The sequence below is a fragment of the Bubalus kerabau genome, chromosome 1 (assembly GCF_029407905.1).
Source record: "Bubalus kerabau isolate K-KA32 ecotype Philippines breed swamp buffalo chromosome 1, PCC_UOA_SB_1v2, whole genome shotgun sequence".
Lineage (NCBI taxonomy): Eukaryota > Metazoa > Chordata > Mammalia > Artiodactyla > Bovidae > Bubalus > Bubalus kerabau.
Window position 1 is genome coordinate 81,022,403 of NC_073624.1, and position 14,272 is coordinate 81,036,674.

The 14,272-nt window shown below is 36.6% G+C and overlaps 1 protein-coding gene across 8 annotated transcripts in view; it reads left to right on the forward strand.

Annotated features, from left to right (window-relative positions):
* REDIC1 (regulator of DNA class I crossover intermediates 1) overlaps positions 1-14,272 on the forward strand; it is an 81,920-nt gene that overhangs the window by 37,713 nt on the left and 29,935 nt on the right. The gene's annotated exons all lie outside the window — the stretch shown is intronic.

Below are 14,272 nucleotides of genomic sequence, written 5' to 3' on the forward strand. Positions count from 1 at the left end.
GCACTTGTTAATTTCTGCTGTATAGCAAAATGACACAGTTAAACATATATATTTCTTTTTCATATTCTTTTCTGCTATAGTTTATTACAGGTTATTGAATATAGTTTCCTGTGCTATACAGTAGGACCTTGTTGTTTATCTATCCTATATGTAATAGCTTGCATCTACTAATCCAAAACTCCTAATCCTCCTCTCCCCCAAACCCCACTTGGCAACCACAAGTCTGTTCTCTATGTCCACGAGTCTGTTTCATAGATAGGTATGTTTGTGTCCTATTTTAGATTCTACATATAAATGATATCATATGGTATTTGTCTTCCTCTTTCTGACTGACTTTGCTTAGTGTGATAACATCTATGTCCATCCATGTTGTTGCAGATAGCGTTATTTCATTCTTTTTTATGGCTGAGTAATATTCCATCATATATATTTAATATATATCTTTTTATCCATTCCTCTGTCAGTGGACATTTAGGTTATGTCCATGTCTTGGATATTGTAAATAGTACTGCTACAAATATAGAGGTGCATGTATCTTTTGAATTATAGTTTTATCTGGGTATATGCCCAGAAATGATATTGTTGGATAATATGGTAATTCTATTTTTAGCTTTTTAAGGAGCCCCTCTATACTGTTTTCCACAGTGCTGTACCAAATTACATTCCTTCCAGTAGCAAAGGAGGGTTCCTTTTACTCCACACCCTCTCCAGCATTTATTTGTAGACATTTTAATGGTGGCCATTCTGACTGGTGTGAGGTCAGAAGTTTTGATTTGCATTTCTCGAATAGTTAGAGAAACTTTTCATGCACCTATTGGCCATACATATGTCTTCTTTGGAGAATTGTCTATTTAGGTCTTCTGCCCATTTTTCAATTGGGTTATTTATTTCTTTGTTACTGAATTATAAGAGCTGTTTCTCTATTTGGGAAATTAATCCCTTGTCAGTTGTATCATTTGCAAATATTTCCTCCCAGTCTATAGGTTGTCTTTTCATTTTGCTTATGGTTTCTTTTGCTGTGCAAAAGCTTGCAAGTTTGATTAGATCCCATTTGTTTATCTTTGCTTTTATTTCTGTTGCCTTGGGAGACTGACCTAAGAAAATACTGAGTAGAATTTATGTCAAAGAATGTTTTGCCTGTGTTCTCTGCTAGACATTTTACAGTGTCTTGTCTTATATTTAAGTCTTTAGGCCCTTTTGAGTTTATTTTTGTGTAATTTGGAAGGGTGTGCTCTTAATCTTAATTTCATTGATTTCTGTGTAGCTAAGTTTCCCAGTACTACTTGCTGAAGAAACTGCCCTTTCCCCATTGTGTATTCTTACCTCCTTTGTCAAAGATTAACTGTCTGTAGTTGCATGGGTTTATTTCTGGGCTGTCTACTCTGTTGTATTGATCCACATGTCTGTTTTTGTGACAGTCACATGCTGCTTTGATTTCTACAGCTGTGTAGTATTATCTGAAGTCTAGGAGAGTTATGACTCCTGCTCTCTTCTTTTCCTCAGGATACTTTGGCAATTCTGGGTCTTCTATAGTTCCATATAAGTTTTAGGATTATTCATTCTAGTTCTGTGAAAAAACATCATGGGTAATTTAATAAGGATCGCATTAAATCTGTAGATTGCTTTGGATAGTATGGCCATTGTAACAGTATGGATTCTTCCAACCCAAGAACATGGGATATCTTTCCATTTCTTTGAATTATCTTCAATTTCTACTGTTAATGTTTTGTAGTTTTCAGATATGTCTTTCACCTCCTTAGTGAGGTTTATTCCCAAGCATTTTTTGATGCAGTTTTGCAAGATAATGATTTTTTTCATGTTCCCTTTCTCTTATTTTATTGTTAATGTAAAGAAATGGAAACAATTTCTGTATATTAATCTTGTATCCTGCTACTTTTCTGAATTTATTAGTTATAATAATTTTTGTATGGAGTCTTTAGTGATTTCTATATATAATATCATGTCATCTTACCATCAAGTGGTAAATTGACAATTTTGCTACTTCCCTACCAGTTCAAATACCTTTTATTTCTTTTTCTTTTCTGATTGCTGTGGCTGGGACTCCCAATACTATGTTGAAGTGAAGTGATGAGAGTGGGTATCCTTTTTTGGTTCCAGATTTTAGCATAAAGGATTTTAGCTTTTCACCATTGAGTATTATATAACTATGAGTCTGACATAAATATTTTGTATTATGTTGAAATATATTCCCTCTCTACCCTTTCATAAGGGTTTCTGTCATGAATTGATGTTGAATTTTATCAATTTTTTTTTCTGTGTCATGTGGTTTTTATCTTTTCTTTTGTTGATATATCACATTGATTTGTGTATGTTGAACCATTCTTGTAATTGTGGGACGACTCCAACTTGGTAATCGTGTATGGTCTTTTTTATGTGTTGTTGGATTTGATTTCCTAAGGTTTTGTTGAGAATTTCTACATCTATGTTCATCAAAGATACTGGCCTGTAATTTTCTTCTTACTGAAAAAACAGTGGGTCAGTAATGAAATCAAAGAAGAAACTTAGAAAATACCTTGAGGTTGGGTTCTCTGGTGGCTCAGTGTTAAAGAATCTGCTTGTTAATGCAGGAGACACAGGTTTGATCCCTGGTCCAGGAAGATCCCACATGTCATGGAGCAGCTAAGCCCATGTGCCACAACTACTGAGCTGGTGGTCTAGAGGCCAGGAACTGCAACTACTGAGCCCATATGCTTCAATATGGACTCAGTACTGAAGCCTGCATGCCCTAGAGCCTGTGCTCCACAACAAGAGAAGCCACCACAATGAGAAGCCCATGCCCGCAATGAAGAGTAGCTCTGGCCCGCTGCAACTAGGGAAAAGCCTGCACAGCAATGAAGACCCAGTGCAGCCAAACATTAATTAATTAATTAAAAAATACCTTGAGGCAAATGACAAAACACAACCTTACAAAATTTATGGGATACACCAAAAGGTGTTCTTAGAGGGCAGTTCATAGCAATACAGGCCTTTTTTAAGAAACAAGAAAAATCTTAAACAACACAACCCACCACCTACGAAGAATTAGACAAAGAACAAACAAAACCTAAAGTTAGCCAAAGGAAGCAGATAATGAAGATCAGAGGAAATAAGATAGAGATTAAAAACAGTAGAAAAACTCAATATAACCGAGTTACTTCATTGAAAAGGTAAACAAAATTAACAAACCTTTGGCCAGGCTCACAAGGAAGAAAAGAGAGAAGACCCAAAAAAAGGAAGGTAAGAAATGAAAGGTAAATCATAATTGATACTGCAGAAATACAAAAAAAGTTAAGAAATTACTGTGCATAATTATTTGCCAACAAATTGGATAACCTAAAAGAAATGGACAATTTTCTAGAAACATAAACTTGCCAAAACTGAGTAAAGAAGAAATAGATAAATTTAACTGGCCAATTGCTAGAAATAAAATAGAATCTGTAATAATAATAATAAACACCCCTACAAACATAAGTCCAGGACCAGATGGCTCCAAAGGTGAATTCTACCAAACATACAAAGAAAAAATACCAATTCTTTTCAAACTCTTCCAAAAAATTGAAGAAGGAATACTCCCAAAGACATTCTATGAAGCCACCATCAGTCTGATACTAAAACCAGACAAAGATACCACCAAGAAAGAAAATTACAGGCTAACATCCTTGCGATTATTTTATTTTCTTAAAATTGTTTTGTTTTATTGAAAAGGATCCTGATTTAGACATTTTTATGAAAAAAATAAAATCTGAACTGTTTCTTTACAAATCTTAAAAGAGACTGGAAAAGGTCAGTTTTCATTCCAATCCCAAAGAAAGGCAATGCCAAAAAGAGTGTTCAAACTACCGCACAATTGCACTCATTACACTAATAGCACATTACACACTATCAAAGTAATGCTCAAAATTCTCCAAGCCGGGCTTCAACAGTATGTGAACTGGGAACTTCCAGATGTTCAAGCTGGATTTACGAAAGACAGAGGAACCAGAGATCAAACTGCCAACATCCATTGGATCATCAAAAAAGCAAGAGAATTCCTGAAAAATATCTACTTCTACTTTATTGACTATGCCAAACCCTTTGACTGTGTGGATCACAACAAACTGCAGAAAACTCTTAAAGAGTTGGGAATACCAGACCACCTAATCTTCCTCCTGAGAAATCTGTATGCAGGTCAAGAGGCAACAGTTAGAACTGAACTTGGAGCAAGAGACTGGTTCCAGATCTGGAAAGGAGTATGTCAAGGCTATATATTGTCACCCTGCTTATTTAACTTCTATTCAGAGTACATCATGTGAAATGTCAGACTGAATGAAGCACAAGCTGGAGTCAAGATTGCCAGGAGAAATATCAATAACCTTAGATATGCAGATGACACCACCCGTATGGCAGAAAGCAAAGAAGAACTAAAGAGCTTCTTGATGAAAGTGAAAGAGAATAGTGAAAAAACTGGCTTAAAACTCAACATTCTGAAAACAAACATCATGGCATCTGGTCCTGTCGCTTCATGGCAAATGGATGGGGAACAATGGAAACAGTGACAGACTTTATTTTCTTGGGCTCCAAAATCACTGCAGATGGTGACTGCAGCCTTGAAATTAAAAGACACTTGTTCCTTGGAAGAAAAGCTATGACCAACCTAGATACGTATTAAAAAGCAGAGATATTATTTTGCCAACAAAGGTCCATCTATTGAAACTATGGTTTATCCAGTTGTCATGTATGGATGTGAGAGTTGGACTATAAAGCTGAGCACTGAAGAATTGATGCTTTTGAACTGTGGTGTTGGAGAAGACTCTTGAGAGACCCTTGGACTGCAAGGAGATCCAACCAGTCCATCCTAAAGGATATCAGTCTTTCCAATAAATATTCAGGGTTGATTTGCTTTAGAACTGACTGGTTTAATTGCCTTACAGACCAAAGGACTCTCAAGAGTCCTCTCTAGCACCACAGTTCGAAAGCATCAGTTCTTTGGCACTCAGCTTTCTTTATGATCCAATTCTCACATTCATACATGACTACTGGAAAAACCATAACTTTCACTAAACTGACTTTTCTTGGCAAAGTGATGTCTCTGGTTTTTAATATACTGTCTAGATTTGTCATAGATTTTTTTCCAAGGAGCAAGCATCTTTTAATTCTGTGGTTGCAGTCACTATCTGCGTTGATTTTGGAGACCAGGAAAATGAAATCTGACACTGTTTCTACTTTTTCCATATCTATTTGCCATGAAGTGATAGGACTGGATGCCATGATCTTCATGTTTGAATGTTGACTTTTGAGCCAACATTTCCACTTTCACCTTCATCAAGAGGCTCTTTAGTTCCTCTTCATTATCTGCCATTAAAGTGGTTTAATCTGCATATCTGAGATTGTTGATACTTCTCCAGGTAATCTTTATTCCAGCCTATGAGTCCCCCAGCCCAGCATTTCATGTGATGTACTACTATGCATGTAAGTTAAATAAGCAGGATGACAATATACAGCCTTGACATACTCCTTCCCAATTTTGAACCAGTTCGTTTTTCCATGTGCAGTTTTAATTGTTGCTTTCTGTCCTGCATACAGGTTTCTCAGGAGTCAGGTAAGGTGGTGTCTGGTATCCCTATCACTTTATTAATTTTCCACATTTTGTTGTGATCCACACAGTCAAAGGCTTTACTGCAGTCAGGGAAGCGGATCCTTTTTTTTCCAGTGCCACCTGGGAAGCCTCAAAAATGTGTAAATAGAGCTTCTATTATTGTTGTGTTACAGTGACTAGTTTGAGCATTCTTTGGCAAGGTCTTTCTTTGGGATTGGAATGAAAACTGACCTTTTCCAGTCCTATGGCCACTGCTGAGTTTTCCAAATTTGCTGGCATATTGAATGCAGCACTTTCACGCCATCACCTTTTAGGATTTGAAATTGATCAACTGGAATTCCATCACCTCCACTAGCTTTGTTCGTAGTGATGCTTCTTCCTAAGGTCCACTTGACTTTGCATTCTAGAATGTCTTCTTGTAGGTGAGTGATCATACCATCGTGATTATCTGGGTCATGAAGATCTTTTTTGTATGGTTCTTCTGTGTGGGCTTCCCTGGTGGCTCAGATGGTAAAGTGTCTGCCTGCAATGCAGGAGACCCGGGCTCGATTCCTGGGTCGGGAAGATCCCCTGGAGAAGGAAATAGCAATCCACTCCAGCACTCTTGCCTGGAAAATCCCATGGACGAAGGAGCCTGATAGTCTACAGTCCATGGGGTCAGAAAGAGTCAGACACGACTGAGCGACTTCACTTTACTTTCTGTGTATTCTTGCCACCTCTTCTTAATATCCTCTGCTTCTATTAGGTCCATACCATTTCTGTCCTTTATTGTGCCCATCTTTGCATGAAATGTTCCCTGCTGCTGCTGCTTCTAAGTTGCTTCAGTCATGTCCGACTCTTTGCGACCCTGTAGACGGCAGCCCACCAGGCTCCCCCATCCCTGGGATTCTCCAGGCAAGTGGAGTGGGTTGCCATTTCCTTCTCCAGTGCATGAAAGTGAAAAGTGAAAATGAAGTCGCTCAGTCGTGTCTGACTCTTAGCAACCCCATGGACTGCAGCCAACCAGGCTTCTCGGTCCATCGGATTTTCCAGGCAAGAGTACTGGAGTGGGGTGCCATTGCCTTATCCGGAAATGTTCCCTAGGTGTCTCTAGTTTTCTTGAAGAGATCTCTAACCTTTCCCATTCTATTGTTTTCCTCTATTTCTTTGCATTGATCACTGAGGAAGACTTTCTTATCTCTCCTTGCTATTGTTTGGAACTCTGCATTCACATGGGTATATCTTTCCTTTTTTCTTTTTCCTTTTGCTTCTCTGCTTTTTTCAGCTAGTTGTAAGGCCTCCTCAGACAATCATTTTGCCTTTTTGCATTTCTTTTTCTTGGGGTTGGTTTTGATCACCACCTACTGTACACTGTCATGAACTTCTATCCATAGTTCTTCAGGCAGTCTATCAGATCTGTTCCCTTAATCTATTTGTCACTTCCACTGTATAATCGTAAGGGTTTTGATTTAGGTCATATCTGAATGGTCTAGTGGTTTTCCATACTTTCTTCCATTTCAGTCTAAATTTTGCAATAAGGAGTTCATGATCTGAGCCACAGTCAGCTCCCGGTCTTGTTTTTGCTGACTGTTTAGAGTTTCTCCATCTTTGGCTGCAAATAATATAATCAATAAGATTTCGGTGTTGATCATCTGGTGATGTCCATGTGTGGAGTCATCTTGTGTTGTTGGAAGAGGGTGCTTGCTCTTTGTTGGCAAACAGTGTGTTTTCTTGCCAAAACTGTTAGCCTTTGCCCTGCTTCATTTTGTACTCCAAGGCCAAATTTGCCTATTGTTCCAGGTATCTCTTGCCTTCCTACTTTTGCATTCCAGTGCCCTATAATGAAAAGGACATCTTTTGGGTATAAGTTCCAGAAGGTCTTATAAGTCTTCATAGAACAGTTCAACTTCAGCTTTTTCAGCATTACTGGTTGGGGCATAGACTTGGATTACTGTAATATTGAATGGTTTGCCTTGGAAACAAAGAGAAATCATTCTGTCATTTTTGAGATTGCACCTAAGTACTGCATTTTGGACTCTTGTTGGCTATGAGGGCTACTGCATTTCTTCTTGCCCACATTAGTAGATATAATGGTCATCTGAGTTAAATTTGCCCATTCCAGTCCATTTTAGTTCACTGATTCCTAAAATGTTGATGTTCACTCTTTCCATTTCCTGTTTGATCACTTCCAGTTTACCTTGATTCATGGACCTAAAAAGCAGAGGCATTACTTTGCCAACAAAGGCCCGTCTAGTTAAAGCTATGGTTTTTCCAGTATCATGTATGGATGTGAAAGTTGGACTGTGAAAAAAGCTGAGTGTCAAAGAATTGATGCTTTTGAACTGTGGTGTTGAAGAAGAGTCTTGAGAGTCCCTTGGACTGCAAGGAGATCAAACCAGTCAATCCTAAAGGAAATCAACCCTGAATATTCATTGGAAGGGCTGATGCTGAAGCTGAAACTCCCAATACTTTGCCCACCTGATGTGAAGAATGGACTCATTTGAAAAGACCCTGATGCTGGTAAAGATTGAAGGCAGGAGGAGAAGAGGATCACAGAGGATGAAATTGTTGGATGGCATCACCGACTCGATGGACATGAGTTTGAATAAGCTCTGGGATTTGGCGATGGACAGGGAAGCCTGGTGTCCTGCAGTCCATGGGTTGTAAAGAGTTGGACACAACTGAGCGACTGAACTGAACTGACAGTGGCTAGAGAACTGAAAGGGCCTAGAAACCTTCCCATGGAAGAAGAAATTATCCAGAACTGGGTATTTTAAATTTGAGTCTAAATGATAATGACTGAAGCTTAGTCTAAATCATCTCCAAATACTGGATACAAAAGAAGCATAAGATCAATTTTGTCCAGGGTTCTATAGATAACTCTGGAGAAATTAGAGAAATGTTAAAAAGTACATTCCTGGTCAATATTTAAGAGAAATTGTGACAATCAAAGGAGACAGAACTGAAAAGGTGATGACTCCCCTTCATCTGGCTTATTCAACTAGAGACAGTTTAGCAGAGATGTGTTTTGTTTGCAAATATAGATTTTAAAATAAATTTTTAAAAATACAGATATTATACCTTGTGTCAAACTTATTTTGAAAAGTAGATCTCTTATTTATTAGTCATGAGACTGTAGCTAACTTATTTATATCTTTTGTCATTTCGTCTACCTCATCTAGACTAGCGATAGCATCTTTCCTTCAGGGTTATATGGAAAAATCAATGTGATGATATATTGAAATCGCCCATGTTCCATAAATGCACTAAATCAGCTGCTAATAATTATTTAAAATTTTTATGGAAGGCTTCCAAAATTATTCACAGATAGATTTTAAAAAGCAAGAATATCACTTCAAGACGATGAAACAACCTACATGTTTAAAATATAAAGGGGTACTTACCTTTGTAGTCCAGTGTTCAAGACTCCATGATTCCAACGATGTTTATGATTTCCTTTTTCTACTTACTTTGGATTTAGTTTGCTCTTCTTTTTTTCTATTTTCTTAAGATGTAAGTTTAACTTAGTAATTTGATATCTTTCTTTTAACATAGATATTTACAGCTGAAAAGCCATGCTCAGAGGTCAGTCAATGATGAGTTGGAGGTTGTTTTTAAACACCTTGAGTATAAGACCTCACGTTCGGTCAGGGATGAGTGCCATTTTTCAAAGACATTTGAGTGGCATTGTTTCCAACTAGAAGTTTGCTAAATATCTAAATATCTGTGTATATAATATGTATTTTTCTCTGTTTTTGAGGTTTTTTTTTAATTATGGATTCTCTACTACAAATTTTCTACTATAGATTTCTCTCCATTAGGATTAGAATGTTTGTTTTCTATTTCTTGTGTTTGGGATGTGTTGAGTTTCATGGATTTGTGGACTTACTGTTTTTACCAAATTTGAAAAAAATTCAGTCATTAAATTTTCAAATATTTTTTCTGATACTTCTCCCCTCTTCTTTGGGAATCTAAATAATATATAAAGTTGTCCAACTGAAGTTGTTAAACAGTTTACTGATGCTCTATGTATTTTAAAATTTTTTCCTTTCCTTTCATTTTATATAGATTTTATTAGAACTTCAAATTTACTAATTGTATCTTCTTTGGTATCCAATACTGGTAAATCTATTCAGTGCATTTTTCATCTCTAGAAGTTTGATTTAACTGCTCTGTTTATTTTCCAGATGTCTATTCAACATGCTTAATCTTTTGTCTAGCTTCTTGAAATAAGGAATATAGTTAGAATAAATCTTTTAATGTCCTTGTGTATAAAGTTAAAGTATATCATTTTGTGTCATTTCTTAGTCTGTTTCTAACAACTGATTTTCCTCCTTATTAGAGACAGCAACTTTCTGCTTCTTTGCAGTCCTGATAATTTTGTTTAGATTCTACACCTTGTAAATCATCTTTTTGGTTTCTGGAAGTCTCATATTCCTATAGATCATCCTAAGCTTTGTTCTGGGATACAGTTTAGTTACTTGGAAGTAACATGATTATTTTGAAACTTGGATTAGAATTTGTTAAGCAGCACCAGGTACACCTTCATTCAGTCTGTGGCTACTTTGCCCTCTGCTGAGGCAATACTCTTCTGAGTCTTCTCTAGTTTTCTTTGGATTACAGGATTTTCCACTCTGGTTGATGGAAACACAAAATGTTCCCATCTTTGAGTTCCTGAAATTGTTCCATCTTCTCATGTTGGGTTTCTTTTCCCAGTCTTGAGTAATTGCTTCATATGCATTTGCTGGTGAGTACTTGGTTAAAAATTTGATAACTCTCTGTAGATCTCCAGAGTGCTTTTTAATTTTGAAACATCCTCCTTCATGGTACTCTGCCTTGTGAATTCTGTTTTCTGTGGTCTCCCTGAACCCTCAGCTCTGTTTCCTCAAGAAGGGAATTCTTAGGACTCTGACTAGTTTTCTCCAAGTATTCCGTGGCATGGATACAGACAGTCTCAAGGCAGTAAACTAGGGGCAGTTATGGGGTTCATTTAATTTGCTTTCTCTCTCTCAGGAATCATTATCCTGTTATACCTAATGGCCAATGTCTGAAAATCATTGTCTCATGTATTTTGTCTAGTTTTTTAATTATGTCAGTTGGGAGGGTTAATCTGGTCTCTTTTACTTCATGTGGTCAGTCAAAAGTCCTGAAATTCATATCTACCCAGCAATCAGACTGATATTTTCCAAGGCAGAAAGTAGTCGATTTTGTTTTTGTACTTAGAATCTTAAAGTATTTCTTATTATTCTTTTCAGAAATAAAGCTCTGCATGATTTTTGGCCCTTTTGTGCTTAAACCTTAACTCATAAGTTTTCTTTTACTGATTATAATCTGGTCTTATTCCTCCTCTTTTCATTTCTCAAACATGCTGTAGATTTTGCATTTGTGCTTATTAGTCCATCCCCCAGAGGTGTATTTACTCCTTTCTTCACATGTGTAACCATTCTGTACCTTTAGCTTACTTATCATTTCCTTATTTGGGACTTTCCTGATCAAACTATCTGAAATAGGACCTCCAACATGTTATTCCATCATGTGATCCTGTAGCATGTCTAAAGGAGCTGTTAGTATCTTTTTATTTGTTTAATTTTTTCCATTCATTGTACTTAATAATTGTTAATTATTTATTTGTTTAATATATTTTTTCACTAGAATGTAAACTCTAACTGTCTCCTTACTACATAGTAGGCATACATTGGGCACTAGTGGTAAAGAAGTCCCTGCCAATGCAGGAGACAAGAGATGTGATTTCGATCCCTGAGTCAGGAAGATCCCCTGGAAGAGAGCATGACAACCCTGGAGAATCCCAGGGACAGAAAAGTCTGGTGGGCTATGGTCCATTGGGTCACAAAGAGTTGGACACAACTGAAGCAACTTAGAAACAGCAGACTTATATTAAATATCTGTTGAATACTGTTTATTCAGATAATAACTTTATCCCTGTTTTGGTATATAATTTTGATAAATTTTATATTTATCTCTAGGAAAAATAAATTGTTAAGGAAACTATTGATTTGTCTTAATGTGTCTTTTATATGTTTACCATCATTTCTCTCTTCCATTTGCATAAGTAACAATTCTTCCCAACATTCGGTCCCCAATTCAAATGCCACCTGCCTGATTTATCTCAATCAAAATAATTTCTTCTCTCTATGTACTGTGGCAATAATTGGCTATAGGATAGGCCTTTTCACTTTCTAATTTTTTTTTTTTTGCATCTTCTAGTCTATTTCGTGTGAACAACAACTGTTTACTATACACTTTTCTGTTGCCCGCATTTTTTCAAATTTTTTTTGTGTTTAATTTTTTATTTAGTTGATTTAAAATATTATTATAGTATCATAGAAACAGTACATGTACCTTTTAAGAAAATTAATAAATACAGACAAGCAAAAATAAATTTTTAAAAAAGCACAATTTCATTCCCTATAGATTACTACTGTAAATACCTTATTTTTTAAAATTTATTTTAATTGGAGGCTAATTACTTTACAATATTGTAGTGGGTTTTGCCATGAATCAGCCATGGATGTACATGTGTTCCCCATGCTGAAGCCCCCTCCCAGCTCCCTCCCCATCCCATCCCTCTGGGTCATCCCAGTGCACTAGCCCTGAGCACCCTGTCTCATGCATTGAACCTGGACTGGCAATCTGTTTCACATATGATAATATACATGTTTTAATGCTATTCTCTTAGATCATCCTACTTTTGCCTTCTCCCACAGAATCCAAAAGACTGTTCCATACATCTGTGTCTCTTTTGCTGTCTCGCATATAGGGTTATCAGTACCATCTTTCTAAATTTCATATATATGTGTTAGTATATTGTATATGTTACTGTATATGTTACTGTATCGGTGTTTTTCTTTCTGACTTACTTCACTCTGTATAATAGGCTCCAGTTTCATCCACCTCATTAGAACTGATTCACATGTGTTCTTTTTAATGGCTGAGTAATATTCCATTGTGTGTATGTACCACAGCTTTCTTATCCATTCGTCTGCTGATGGACATCTAGGTTGCTCCCGGGTCCTGGCTATTATAAACAGTGCTGCGATGAACATTGGGTACATGTGTCTCTTTCAATTCTCGCACATTTTTGCAAATGTTTAGAATGATTATTTACATTTGTAGTATGCTTTCTAACTTATGCAGTGCTTTTAATTTTATTTTCTCATTTAGAATAACAGAATTTTCTCTGGCGTTGATAGTGTATATTATTGCATACTATAGGTTATGTCTTTTGGTATAACAGAATAACATTCAGTTCAGTTCAGTTCAGTCGCTCAGTCGTGTCCGACTCTTTGCAACTCCATGAATCGCAGCACACCAGGCCTCCCTGTCCATGACCAACTCCCGGAGTTCACTCAGACTCACGTCCATTGAGTCAGTGATGCCATCCAGCCATCTCATCCTCTGTCGTCCCCTTCTCCTCCTGCCCCCAATCCCTCCCAGCATCAGAGTCTTTTTCAATGAGTCAACTCTTCACATGAGGTGGCCAAAGTACTGGAGTTTCAGCTTTAGCATCATTCCTTCCAAAGACATCCCAGGGCTGATCTCCTTCAGAATGGACTGGTTGGATCTCCTTGCAGTCCAAGGGACTCTCAAGAGTCTTCTCCAACACCACAGTTCAAAAGCATCAATTCTTCGGTGCTCAGCTTTCATCACAGTCCAACTCTCACATCCATGCATGACCACTGTAAAAAACCATAGCCTTGACTAGATGGACCTTTGTTGGCAAAGTAATGTCTCTGCTTTTCAATATGCTATCTAGGTTGGTCATAACTTTCCTTCCAAGGAGTAAGCATCTTTTAATTTCATGGCTGCAGTCACCATCTGCAGTGATTTCATTATTCGACCCCAAATACCAGTAAGACCCATATTGAGAAATAATGTAGGATCATGACCTGTGAGCATTCATGGACAAAACATCTCTCTCTCCTTAATACTGAAATATTTTATCTCTCTGTCCACAATACATGACATACTCACTGCCTAGAACAGAGTAGTGCATTAATTAAAAATAAAATTGGAACTCAATCATAGTTTTAGTTGGTATCTCTAACCTCTGGGAAAAAAACCAATCCTATGTAAATTTGTAGCTACTAAAGGCAACAAAATTCAGAATATTTTGATTTCCAGTTACTTTCCATGATAGTTTTGATCCTTTTATATAAATTGGACATAGTTTAGAATTATGATTTCTGCATTAGAAGGGAATTTGCAAGGTACTTAGACCTTTTTTTCTAATTCATCTTTTCTCTTGGATTTATTATCAGTACTTATGTATACATTTGTATGTATATTGCTCTTCCTTGGGAACTTGAGAGAGATTTTGATAGGTTGAGGTCCTTGTTAGACTGAGAAATATCTTATAGAATGTTCTTATAACAATTTTATTTGACATTTTAACATTAGGGATAATTTTCTTCCTTGCATAGTCTTCAAAATATCTTTCTTTATTTAAATGAAGCAGCATTTATGTTCAGAGTTTGTCTAGGTTATTCCATAGACATTATTATGGGATTAGTCATCTTTTGTTAATATAATGCAAGTTGAACTAAATACTAGTATTTCATGTTGAAGTACAAAATTAAGTGTAGATTATTTTTATACTCACTAAGATACTAGGATAGCATATTAAACAAATTTCCACTCAAGGCAATATCATTTATTTAAATTTAAAAAATGTAAACATGGCCTGCTTAAATGTTAATA